Source organism: Pan paniscus, chromosome 2 (assembly GCF_029289425.2).
Source record: "Pan paniscus chromosome 2, NHGRI_mPanPan1-v2.0_pri, whole genome shotgun sequence".
In the NCBI taxonomy this organism is placed as follows: domain Eukaryota; kingdom Metazoa; phylum Chordata; class Mammalia; order Primates; family Hominidae; genus Pan; species Pan paniscus.
Genome location: NC_085926.1, coordinates 74,564,988 through 74,577,719, shown reverse-complemented (window position 1 = coordinate 74,577,719; position 12,732 = coordinate 74,564,988). Strand labels below are relative to the sequence as shown.

Below are 12,732 nucleotides of genomic sequence, written 5' to 3'. Positions count from 1 at the left end.
TTCAGCGCAAAGGCTCAGGACTGCAACAGGCTTATTCAAGTCCGGGTTCTCCAACCCACCACTGTGTGTATACTTGGGCAAATAAAGGTGGTAAGATCTACTTCATAGGGTCCTTGACAGAATATAGTTGCGATTATTCTCACAACTGACTCATTGAAACCTTAAGCAAACCAATTTCCTCATCACTAAATCCGGGAATAATAATAGATCCAGGTTGCTCTGGGGACTGCATGAACTAATTCATTTAGCGCAGTCCACTACCTGCTACCTAGTGAGCCCTTAATAATTATCCGCTTTAATATTAAAATTGGCAATCTTTGCGCGCTTGTGGGAGCGCAGCTGCAGGAGGCTTTCCTAGAAGTGGAATTCCTGCCTTAACCCCGTGTTCCGAGGGCCCTAACTGCGTGGCACGAGGCCACCCGGAGGTGACACGGTGACCGCCGCCCAGGGCCCTGCGGAGGCCGGACACACGTGGGTGCACGCGGCCGAGCGCAGGGCCGCGCGGGGTCCGGCCGGCGCAGAGGCGCTGGGGGCGCCGCAGACGCGAGGCTCGGGACCCAGTTGGCTGCTCCGCCGCGCTCCCCGCCCCTCCCTCCCTCCAGTCCGCCCGGTCTCCCCTCCCTCCAGCGTCCGCGTCGGAGCCGGAGCCGGAGCCGGAGCCGGAGTGGCGGAGGCACGGGCAGTGCTCGCTAGGCGCCGGCAGCAGCCACAGCAGCCTGGCGCTTGGCGGCAGCGGCGGGCGGGCTGGCGCCGTGGGCTGGGCCGGGAACCGTGCAGACGAGGGCGCTGCGCCTGCGGCGGCGGCGGCTTACGCGGGCGCGCACGGCGGTCCCCCGGGCCCGGACTAACTGCGGCGGCGGCGGTGGCGGCGGTGGCGGCGGCGGCGGCGGGTGGGCCGCCGGGCGGGCGTCTGGCGAGCTGCAGAGACCAGGTAAGTCCGGGATGCCCGACTCCTGGCGTCGGCCGGGCCACAGGGATGAGCCACCTGCCAGGGCAAACTTTACGCCCTGGCTTCATGGCTCCTCAGCCCCGAAGTTTGTTTGCAGGGAAATGCACCCGACGGGTCGAGAATAAAAGATGCTTCTCTCATCGGACTTGCTCTGGGGAGATTATTTTTCCCCTTCTGGAGCGAGGATTGGTTTCGGGTTGGGAAGGCTGCATCCCCAGCTGGAGCGCTGAAAATTGAGTGGTAGGTCCCTTGGGCTTGCTCTTCGCGCAGTGGATTTGACCAGTTAAAGTTGGGGGAAAAAAGTTGTGACTCTTAGGGATGCTGAGGAACAATTCCAGGTGCATGATGCAGAATGTGGGAATGTGATACCTCTTTGCTGGAACCACCCCCCCAGGCCCAGATTCCCAGGTCTGAGAAAGCTAGGGTGGCCGATTCTTTCATTAGCGATCAAGTTTTCTAAGCTGCATTTTCTTTCTACTCACAGATCAGCAGCTTGGGACGGAATTCCCCATCGCGTTTATTTGCCAGGTTTACCCTGCTGCGCTGTAGTCCAGGTTTCCTGAGCTCGGACCCTGGTTTCAGCTGTTTCTGTGTTCTCTGAGGAGCCCTGCAAAGCTAACCAAGCAGGTGACAGAATAGCAGAAACAGAAAACCAGGAAGTGCCAACCGGGCACCGGGGTCATAGCACCATCAGGAATTTTTTCTGGTCGCGTGAAATGAACGAACAGCTTCTGGGCTCTGCTTGTGCAAAGCTCCGTACAACTCTCCAATCCGTATGTCTTTCCCTGTATTGCATTTGCTTGTTGATTTACAACAAGGAGATGTGTCCGGAGGTATTATTTAATAACAAACGGTGTCCGCTACGGTAAGGACAGCAAACCTCCTTTCAGAGGCAAAGAAAGGGGAGCAGAGCTCTGGGAAAGGGGTAGCCAGTCTGCTAACCTCAATCCAAGATGCAGGGAAACAGAGCTAGAAAAAGCAACAGACAAGGAGGGCGTGATGTGCAGGAGGGAGGTCAGAAACCCCAGCTCATATGGTGAGTAGGTAAATCCAGAAATAATTTTAAAATGATTAAGCAAGAATAACTAAAAAAAAAAAAAAAGTAGGAAGACTGTACGTGCTGTGGTTTCTGTCTACCCCCACAGAGATGAATATCACACTAGCTGAAAAAGAATCCTGATCTGTAAATAGATTAAAAACAGGAATTAATCAGAACAATGAGTCAGAGCCCTTCAGAGATTGAAAGGAGGAGTAATTGCCTTTGAAAGAGCTTATATCTCAATATCAAGTCAAATGTGTTACTTTTGCTTTGCTAGATGTGTTTATTAACAGTAACCTGACTTTGGCTGCAGTAACCTGGCATCTTGGTTCATGGTTTTAACCATTTGTGGGTCATGGGACTAGGGAGAAAGTTGACTGCAGGTTAATATTCATATCAATTTGTGCAACATTTGTAAGATGCCTAATACGTGCATGTCACTGGTTGCAATGGGAGAGGTCCTTGTGAATGTTCATTAAAGAAATCTGATCGGGTTCAGCCTCACTAAATGGAAGGATGTTGGCTTGCAAATAATAAAGAGTGGGGTCGGGAATTATTGGTCTTTGAATACTTGCTTGAAATTAGTTGAGAGTAAACATGTGGTTTGAGGACCCCCAAAATGATCAGTATCCACCAGGGAAATATAGCAAATTGCTGTACACTTTTATAAGATGAATAGTAAGGCTGAATGCATGCAAGTGGCCCTCCTGTCTAAAAGTAGGATAACCGAGACACCGAGTGGCTAATTGATATGCAGGGTAATAGATTCAGGCTGTGGCCGCCACAGACAATAACATTCAGCCTCATGTCCTCCTCACTGTCTGGATGTCATTAATGTCAGCCCGAAGACATGAAGGTGTTAAGTTCATTTCTCCAGGAGAACTCTTAACTTTTAAATATTCTTCACAACACAACCAGATAGCCCAAGTGTACCTTAAAATGGCAACAAAGCATTTAATAGGAGCAAAGTGCTGAGCACTTTCAAGTAGAGAGAAGATTAGCCATGGACAACAAGCTGTAGCCTTTCCTTTGCTGATTTATGTTCAATTTTATCACTGTCACATTTCATATATGCCCAGTTATTACAAACTAATAGCCTCTTTTTTCTGCTTGCAAAATATGCATCTTTCTCTTTTACAAGTTCCTAACTCCTTCTCACACATTCAGTACACATCTTCCAGCTTTGTTTTTACTGCAAAATTTAAGTGTCCAACTTGAAGTTCTCATTAACTCTTAATATGGTTCATGCTGAAATAGTATATAGATATAATTGCCACTTCCAAACTGCCAGATCTGTATATCGCTATACTGTGGCAATACTACAAAACAGAGAAGATTTGACTGGTTTCCAATCACCAGTTAGTAAGTTGTTAGCAGTAAAACTAATGTTAATTTTATGTAGTGGAATATATTCAGATGGCAGGAGGATTTATTGATGCTGTGCATGTTTGCCTGCTGTCTCTGACTTAGTTGTCACCACCAGTCTGCCTTTAAGCCTTCTTATCTTAGCCAGGTACTTTGTCTCTATGAAGGTGAGCATCTTTAAGGTGCTCACTTGTAGTTTGTAATATGCACACATGCATATAATTTTAACATGCATATAAAATTACTTAATGCTGGTGGACAGTTTCCTTTCTTATGCTTGAAAAAAGTGCAATGGAGAATATTATTGTTGCAAAGATAGTTGGCAAGAGAATATGGGGCCACGGAACAGTTTAAGATAGAACATTTCTTTGAAATTGAGGGGTGACAGATCTCATTCTCATATCCAATTTGTATAAACATTTCAGAAATGGATCGAGTGTTGTAAATGGTTTTTATCTTATAGTCTCCCCTGCACTCATCTCTTAAACACAGTGGGACATTTCTTTGGAAAAATTGCTGCAGGAGAAATGCACTCCCTGGTTGAAACTTTGTATGCCAAGTTTCAATCCATAGTACATTTTTATTTTCCCCCTTTTATGTACATGTTATAAACAAGAAATAAGGGTTTGTAATAGAAGTGCTGGCAGAACTTTATAGCATTTCAAACAGCTTTGCTACTTGGAATGTAAATATTTGTAGAATCTTTACTGCGCAAGAACCTGCCTTGCAAGGAATGAGGAAAAATGACTATTTTCTTAAGTAGGATAAAATAATTCAGTGAGTTTGCATATTTCTTGTTGCAGACATATTGGCATTTGAAGACATAGATTATCTATGTTGTAGTGATTCCATAGCATTCTCTTAGGTGCCTTTATAACTCAGCTTGTAAATTTCCTATGTTCTAAAACGAGAACAATTTTGTCCCATTTGTTTTTTAAGTCCCTTGACTTTGATTACCTTTCAGATGTTAAGATATGAGATCCATATTTCAAAACTGCTTGATTATATTACTGATAAATGAGGCTGTCAGTGTACTGTTTTAATAGGGTAAATCTTGACACCATCACAATACTTCAAGTGCTTTTATTTTGGGGAACTAGTACAACTCAGACCTTATATGTCCTTTTGGTTCTAACCCTGAAATATTTCTCACATTCGCCCACTTCCCTCCATGTTCACCCACGTCCTCCTTCTCCAAGTCCCCATCTTCTCTCCTGGGATAACTACACTGGCTTCCTTGGCTCCTTTCGTACTTCTTCCCCCAAATCATCCTGCATAGCAGCCAAGACTTCTTTTTTTTTAATGTAAGTTAAATTAGTACTCATCTACTCAGAATGCCTAAATGGCTTTTCATTGCACTCAGAATAAAATCCAAACTATTAAATATTACCTGCAAGGCTGTGTAGGATTTAAACACTACTGTCCCTTTGACAATTCCTAGCAAGCTTTTAGGAACAAGAGCTTCTTAGACCCTTTTTCATTTCTGCAGATGTGTTGAGCTCTTTCCTATCTTAGGGATCATTCTGTTCTTTTGCCCAGTAGCCCTGTCCAGCCCTAACGCCTAAACACACATACGCACACACGTGTGCACACACACAAACTCACAGGGGTTTTTTTTTTTTTTTTCATTTTTGTTTTTTTCGACAGGGTCTCACTCTGTCACCCAGGCTGGAGTGCAGTGGTGCGATCATGGTTCACTGGAACCTCGACCTCCTGGGCTAAGTGATTCTCCCACCTTAGTCTCCTGAGTAGCTGGGACTATAGACACACACCGCCATGCCCTGGCTAATTTTTGGATTTTTTGTAGAGATGGGAATTCACCATGTTGCCAAAGCTGTTCTTGAACTCCTGAACTCAAACGATCCGCCCACCTCGACCTCCCAAAGTGCTGAGATTATAGGTGTGAGCCGCTGAGTCTGGCCCACATAGAGTTTTTGACTGCTACTCATCCCTTAGGCCACAGTGTAAATATCATTTGCTTAGAGAGGGCTCTCTGATTTCCTTCCTACCCTGAATGAGGGCACTTCTGATAGGCTCTTTCTGTTCATTTCCTTGGTATGCTTAGTATAACTTGGAACTGTACATTTCCTTACCTGATTGTATGTTTATATTCTGTAAGTACCTTGTAAGCAGTTACCACATCTATTTTATGCATTATTGCAAAGCAGCTTCTGTCAAAGTATCTGGCCCACAGTGGAGTTTGATAAACCTATGACAACTAAGCTTATTGGTTTGCTGAGCTTGCCATATGTAACCAAAGATCCTGTCAAGAAGGTCCATATTCAGCAGAAGTCTGCAGCTGACTTTGACAGTATTCTTTCTGTCACATTGCCCATGATCTCGTACATCTCTTGGACACCTGCTACTTCAAACCAATGTTGTCCAAAATGGAATTATCATTTTTCCTCTCAATCCGTTTCCTAAGAGCTTAGGTGGTCTGTTCTTCCTTTAGCTATCATTGGGGTCATCAAGGCATCTGGAGTCAGTGGTCTTTGTCACCATCTTCTCCCTTTGCCATTGTAGCCAGTCCACCGATTAAAAATACAAGAACATTCATTCAAGCAATGTGCCAGGCTGGGTTTTAAGTACTTCTCACCTAAATGCAGGAGATTAAGAAATGACTTTCTCCTCACTCTCTTTCTTGTTCCAATCTATTTGACGTGCAGTGCTGTATTAATCCATGAGGCCGACCCCTTGGGTCACTGGACACCCACTGCATAGAGAAAAATATGCTACTGATGCAGCCTGTCTGTATGTGACTTCTCCCTAATTCTCCCCTGATACTTAACACTCCAGCTATAATATATGGGTCTTTTAAAACTTCCTTGAAAACTCAACATGGCCCTGCTTCAGTGTTCTTGCATGTGCTTGGAACACCCATGACTTCCACTCCACTCTCCTTATTCCCGTGTTGACTCATTTCCACCCTCAGTTCTTTGTTGTTTCGTTCAGGAAAGCTCTTTACTTCCAACTTTACCATTTGTCAAGGTGATACCCAACCTAGCCATTCCTCCAGGTAGCCTTGACTGTCCCCCTAGACTAGGTTTGACCTCTATGCTATCTACAATCAACCATTTAAATTTTGTTTCTCCTTTAGGGGGTAAATGTATTATAATCTAATTAATATTGTAAAATTGTTTAATATCTGCTTTTCCTGATAGTCTATTGATGGAGTAGCATGCACATGTTAAGACTTTGGTAAATATTTCTGGAAAGATAGAAAGTCTAATCTTTTTAATTGGCATGAAGTGCAGCTATAGTTATAGTGGGGCTTCTTTTTCTAGGGCTAAAATTTATTTTAGTGTATAAAGATTTTATTTTATTTTGCAGAGTTTCTGAGTGACAAATCATTAGTTGACAACAGATGAACATCTTGATATGATCTGAATTTAGAAAATTCTGTGACAAACATATGCTCTAAAGGAAGCATAAGCCAAAGATTGTGAGCACCGAGGACTGGTCCTTGAAGTAATGAGCTGATTTTAGCGCAAGGAAGTAATGGGAAGTTCTCAAAATTCATTATTGTATTAGAGTGAAACATTAGCGTATGAAAGAAATAACTAAATGACTGCATCACAACAAATCAAAAGCACATCTTCCTAAACCATAAATAATTACTTATAAATGGGGGAAATTTTGTAGGCATTAAACAGTCTCACCAGTCATCCTTCAAAGAGGAAGCCCCTGTCATAGAGCCGAGAATAGTCTATTTCACTTGCACTGTTTCTCAACTTCTGATGTTTCTGCAGAAAGGTTAACTGGGGATCTGCTGAAATAATGGCGATACCTTAGCCCTTACAAGATTTTCTGAATCATCTCTGGGGTACAGCTTGCTAATCTGCATTTTTTAGCTTTTTATTTTAAAGTAATTTTAAACTCACAGGAAGTTGTAAAACATAGTACAGAGAGTTCTGTATAATCTTCATCCAACTTCCCCGTATGGTGACATTGTATATATCTGTCCTGTAATACCAGAACCAGGAAATTGACATTGGTACATTACTGTTAACTAGACTGCAGACCTTATTCAGTTGTCATCATTTTTTAAACCTGATTTCATGAATATGTGTATAGCCCTACACGGTTTTATCCCATGTAGAGGTTCATGTTTCTAGGATTTTAACTTAAAGAACAAATGTCCTGAGAGGTGACATTTCCATGTCAGCATACACTAATGTGATAATTTTGCAACTGTATTCTAGCATTGAAAAATTCCACTTCCATGGATCTTTTTCCATGCAAATATTTGTCTTGTTCTTAAATATCATGAACTCCTTTACCTTGCAGATGCCTGTATGGAAATGGAAGTCTTGGGATTTTATAAGCCAGGATATAACATTTGGGTGGTTCTCTGTGTCTTTGGTTTGGGAATCTGTGTTGACTTCCCCATGCTACGTTTGAAAAGTTCTGCAGATAGCAAATATGTTTGTTTATCAGTGTGGTCAGGCTTGGGCAGGATTTTGATGCCACCAGGGCAGGGCCCCAACTGAATGCTTCATGCAGGTTCTAACTCAATTGCAGTTCATTTTATTTCTTGCACAGAAATAGTCACTCTTTAAAATAACTTAATGCATTGCAGAAGATGGTAATGACACTTTTCAGGCAATTAAAATCAACCCGAACAATATAGCTAGTGATCTAATCTGATGCCTGCTACTCACTTGGTCTGGCCGCCTCCCTGAATGTAAAGTAGCCGAAAGTTGCTGATTACCAATTACTAATTCCGGTGAATATTCTGAAAGCTCTGGAATACAGATAAGGCATATTTGTACCAAAGTCGGCTGTGTGTGACTGCACCTCCCTCGCCCCCGTGCATTCCCTTTGCCTAAGAAGCTTTCACATTTGCATATACGAGGCAGGTTAATTTTTCTCTTCTTACTAGGGCTTCTATTTATTTTAAATAAAACCGATCAAAAGCTTTGTGCATGGACTGTGTGGTTTTGAAATGTGAGCCATGCAGGCCCAAGTTTCTCCTTTTATTCATTGGAGTACATAAATTTTTTTCTTCATATGTAATATGGAGATATACATGTTTCTATTTAGTAGTAATGTATTGCGCTGTTGTTTCATTAGTGTTAAGCAGCAGTTGCCCTGTGAAATTAAGTCTGTAAACTTTAGTGGCAACATTAGTTTTTAAAAAGAACAAAAGGGTCTTAATATATGGGTTTCGTTATATTGTGAAACAAACCATGCATTCTATGAAGATGCTTACAAGTGAAGGGTGTATTTCCATATAATGGCAAATTCTAGAATATAGTCAATATCCTTTTTAATCTGATAGTGCCATAATTGTCTGTTGCTTTAAATAGTTCTATATTATGACTTGCTTGGAAAATATCATTTTTTGTCATTTTTCAGAGTTAGGGCATTTTTCTGAGTTTTGACTTTTTATATTCTATTTTTATAATATGATTATTTCTGTCATTCTTCTTCCTACCCTACTTTGACCTTCAATAACCCAACCCACCCATTCACACATACATACTCTCACATGTGTGCATGTATACACACACAGACACACACCCACACGGACACACACACAAAATGCATAAGACATAGATTAGGATAGGGGATAGAGTTAATCCCAAATCATAAACTTGTGAGGGATGAATTACAGACATCTTGTAAGCGTTCAAGCAGAAGAGATTAAAATCAAATGATGAGGAGGCATTTTAGATTGTATATAAGATTAATATGCCCCTGTTTTTAAAGTTACTCAATCTCTTCTTCCTCTGCTGCTTCTTCCTCCATCTTTTTATCTGCCTCTCTGTATCCGTCTCCCTCTTCTTTTCCTTTTTTTAGTGTTCTTGTTTGCTTTTGGTTGTGTTTTTGAATGGACTCTTCTGTATTGACTCATAGTGGCTGAATGCTTTCAATGGTCTCTAGTGGAAAAATTGCATATGTTTACTCACACTTTTTTTTTGAGGGGAGAGGGCAGGATGGGAATAGGGGATATAAAATGTATTAAGTTTGCTATTTAGAGAAAAATAACTTCAGAAAAAGATAAAACACACATCAGGCCTATAATAGACTGTTTGCAAGATGGTGGCCACAATACCTTCCTTGGCAGTTTGCGTGGTGACTCACTCTTACCTTCAAGCAATGGAGTCCATTTCCCTTTCCCTTGAATCTGAGTTAGCCTATTGAATTTGAAAAATAAAATGTGGCTCAACTGACGTTATTGTGAATTCTGCTCCTAAGCCTGGGAGCTTCTATTCTTGCACACTGAGTCTGCCCTGTGGAGAAGTCCAGGCAAGCCTCCTTGAGAAACACAGGTCACACAGAGATAGCTAGTAGCCAATAGCTGGCCAGTAGCCAAAACTGGTAGCCAGTGATGTGAGTGAGGCCATCAGTCCCAATTAAGCTATCAGATGACTTATGTTACTCGAGTGGCTCCGGGCAAAACTACCAAACTAAATGCTCAGCTGAGCTCAGGTCATATTCAAAATCATCAGATAATAAATTCTTTGTTTAAGCTATTTATTTTGGGGGTAGTTTATGCAGCAATAACACACACAAACTTTTTAAAAATTAATATAATTACTTTTAATTTGGAAAATTATATATATTTATTGTATACAACATGATGTCTTAAAATATGTACACATTGTAGAATGAATAAATTGAGCTAAATAACATATATTATATCACATGCTTATTTTTTGTATGGTGAAAAAGCTTAAAATCTATTCTCTTAGTGATTTTCAAGTATACAATGCATTATTAATTATAGTCACCATGTTGTATAATAGATCTCTTGAACTTATTCTTCTTGTCCAACAGAAATTCTGTATCCTTTGACCAACATCTCCCTAAACCTCCCTCCTCACCCCCCTGGTAACTACCATTCTATTCTCTACTTCTATGATTTCAACTTTTTTAGATTCCATATATAAGTGAGGTCAAGTGGTATTTGTCTTTATTTGTCTGGCTTATTTCACTTTACAGAATGTCCTTCAAATTCATCCAGACTGTCACAATTGAAATAATTTCCTTCCTTTTCAATGGCTGCATAATATTCCATTGTGTGTATATACCACATTTTATTCATCTGTTGTTGGACACTTAAATTCGTATTGAATATCTTGGCTATTGTGAATAATGCTGCGATGAACACAGGAGTGCAGATATCTTTGACATACTGATTTCGTTTCCTTTGAATATATGCCCAGTATTCCTATTGCTAGTTCCTATGGTAGTTATATTTTTAATTATTTGAGGACCCTCCATACTGGTTTCTATAATGGTTACAGCAATTGACATTCCCTCTGTCAGTGTGCAAGGTTTCTCCACATCCTCTCCAACATTTACCTTTTGTCTTTTTGATAATACCTGTTCTAATGAGTGTAAGGTGATAGCTCATTATGATTTTAATTTGCATTTCTTGGATGATTGGTGAGGTTGAACACCTTTTCATATACCTGTTTGCTATTTCTATGTATTCTTTTGATAAATGTTTTTTCTGATCTTTGCCCATTTTAAAATTAGGTTATTTGTTTTCTTGCTATGGAGTTGTTTGAGTTCCTTATACATTCTGAATATTAACCTCTTACAGATGTGTGGTTTGCAGATATTTTCTCTAGTCCGTGGATTGTCTCTTCTTCCTGTTGATTCTTTCCTTGGCTGTGCAGAAGCTTTTTAGTTTGAATTGAGCTCATTTAATTGTTTTCACATTTGTTGCCTGTGCTTTTGGGGTTATATCCAAAAAATCATTGCCTAGACCACTGTCATGGAGCCTTTCCCCTGTGCTTCCTTCTAGTAGTTTTATGGTTTCAGGTCTTGTGTTTAAGCCTTTAATTCATTTTGAGTTAATTTTTGTAAATGGTGTGAGATAAAGGTTTAATTTCATTCTTCTGCATAAATCTAGTTGTCCCAACACCATGTATTGAAGAGACTGTCCCTTCTTCATTATGTGTTCTTGGCAATTTTGTCAAAATCAGTTGACTGTAACTGCATGGATTTATTTCTTGACTCTCTGTTCTGTTCTTATGGGATATGTGGTCTGTTTTGATGCCAGCACCATGCTGTTTTGATTGCTGTGCTTTGTAGCATATTTTGAAGTTAGGTAGTGTGATGCCTCCAGCTTGTTCTTTTTGCTCAAGATTGCTTTGGTTATTGAGGGTCTTTTGTGATTCCATATAAATTTTAGGATTTTTTTTTTCTGTTTCTGTGAAAAATGTCTTTGGAATTTTGTTAGGACTTGCACTGAATCTGTGGATTGCTTTGGGTGATATGGACATTTTAATAATATTAATTCTTCTAGTCCATAAACATAGGATATCTTTCCATTTATTTGTGTCTTCTTCCATTTCAAACTCAGTATAAAAAAAGTACTTAAAAAAAGTAAGTAACTGCTTAAAAATGTGAGATATCTTTTTTGTTGTTGTATAAATGTAACAGTCGGCTTTTGCTTTGATAACAATTCAAAAATCTCAGTGGCTTCTAGCAAGCATTATGCATCTGCGTTACATGAGAGCTGTGGGTCAGCTTTGGATCAGCATTGCTCTTCCATATTGTGCATTGGCTATGTGCCTGCTCTATGTGGCTTATTCTTCTAGGATCCAGGTTGAGGAGACAGTTTTGTAGTGGATACTGTGGTGCCCAATCCAGGCCCACTATTTAAGGACCACATATGTATCCACCACCTGACTGGAATATCAGCTGCCATGTAGCTGACATCTTCACTCCCCACTGGGAATTTCCCTTTGCCTTAGGGGAACTGTCTCAGCCAAGGTTGTGCTTCCTCTGGGTAGTGGTCCATAATCAGTGACTGACTGTTGCAAAAGCACAAAGACTGGAGTTGGCTTAATTTGGACAACTCTGTGCATGTAATTTATATACCTGTGACTAAGAATATATTTTGTGTGTATGAGATCAAGAGAGGTAGCCAAGAGGGGCCATCCCAGCCCTGGAACACCATGTAAGGATCAGCTGAGACCTCAGTTGCAAGTACTTTAAGTTTTAGGGTCCCCCTCTGCCTTTACAGTAGTTTCTTTCAAGAGCACTCCTCAATAAACCTTCTTCATTTCAGATTTTGTCTCTAAGGAGCCCAAGTTAAGAATGACCCTTATCTGGGACATTCTGTTCACATTAGTGAGGGCAGAAACACAAGAGACTTAGCTAGACCATGCAATTGCATTCAAAACTTTGGTAGGACTGGTCATATGTCAAGTTTTCTCACATTTTATTGGCCAGAAGTCACAGGGCTAATTAAGGAAGGGGAGGTAAGCAAGTGCTTACAAACAGTAGTATAGTTTATATGTGTATTCTACCTCTCTTGATCTCATACACACAAAATATACTCTTAGTCACATGGACATAAATTACATCCACACCCTTAACAAGAACTATGTCCCAAAAGTTCTTATCTAATCAAGTA

General features: G+C 40.8%; 1 protein-coding gene across 2 annotated transcripts in view; it reads left to right on the top strand.

Annotated features, from left to right (window-relative positions):
• Window positions 1–917: 917 nt before the first annotated feature.
• CNTN3 (contactin 3) overlaps window positions 918–12,732 on the top strand; it is a 358,712-nt gene continuing 346,897 nt past the window's right edge. Inside the window, exon 1 of one of the 2 annotated variants that reach the window (XM_055110140.2) lies at window positions 918–931. The gene's annotated coding sequence lies outside the window, so the exon portion shown is untranslated. Of the gene's footprint in view, window positions 932–955; window positions 1,815–12,732 lie in introns of those variants that run through there. The other variant, XM_063602820.1, reaches the window with a different exon arrangement.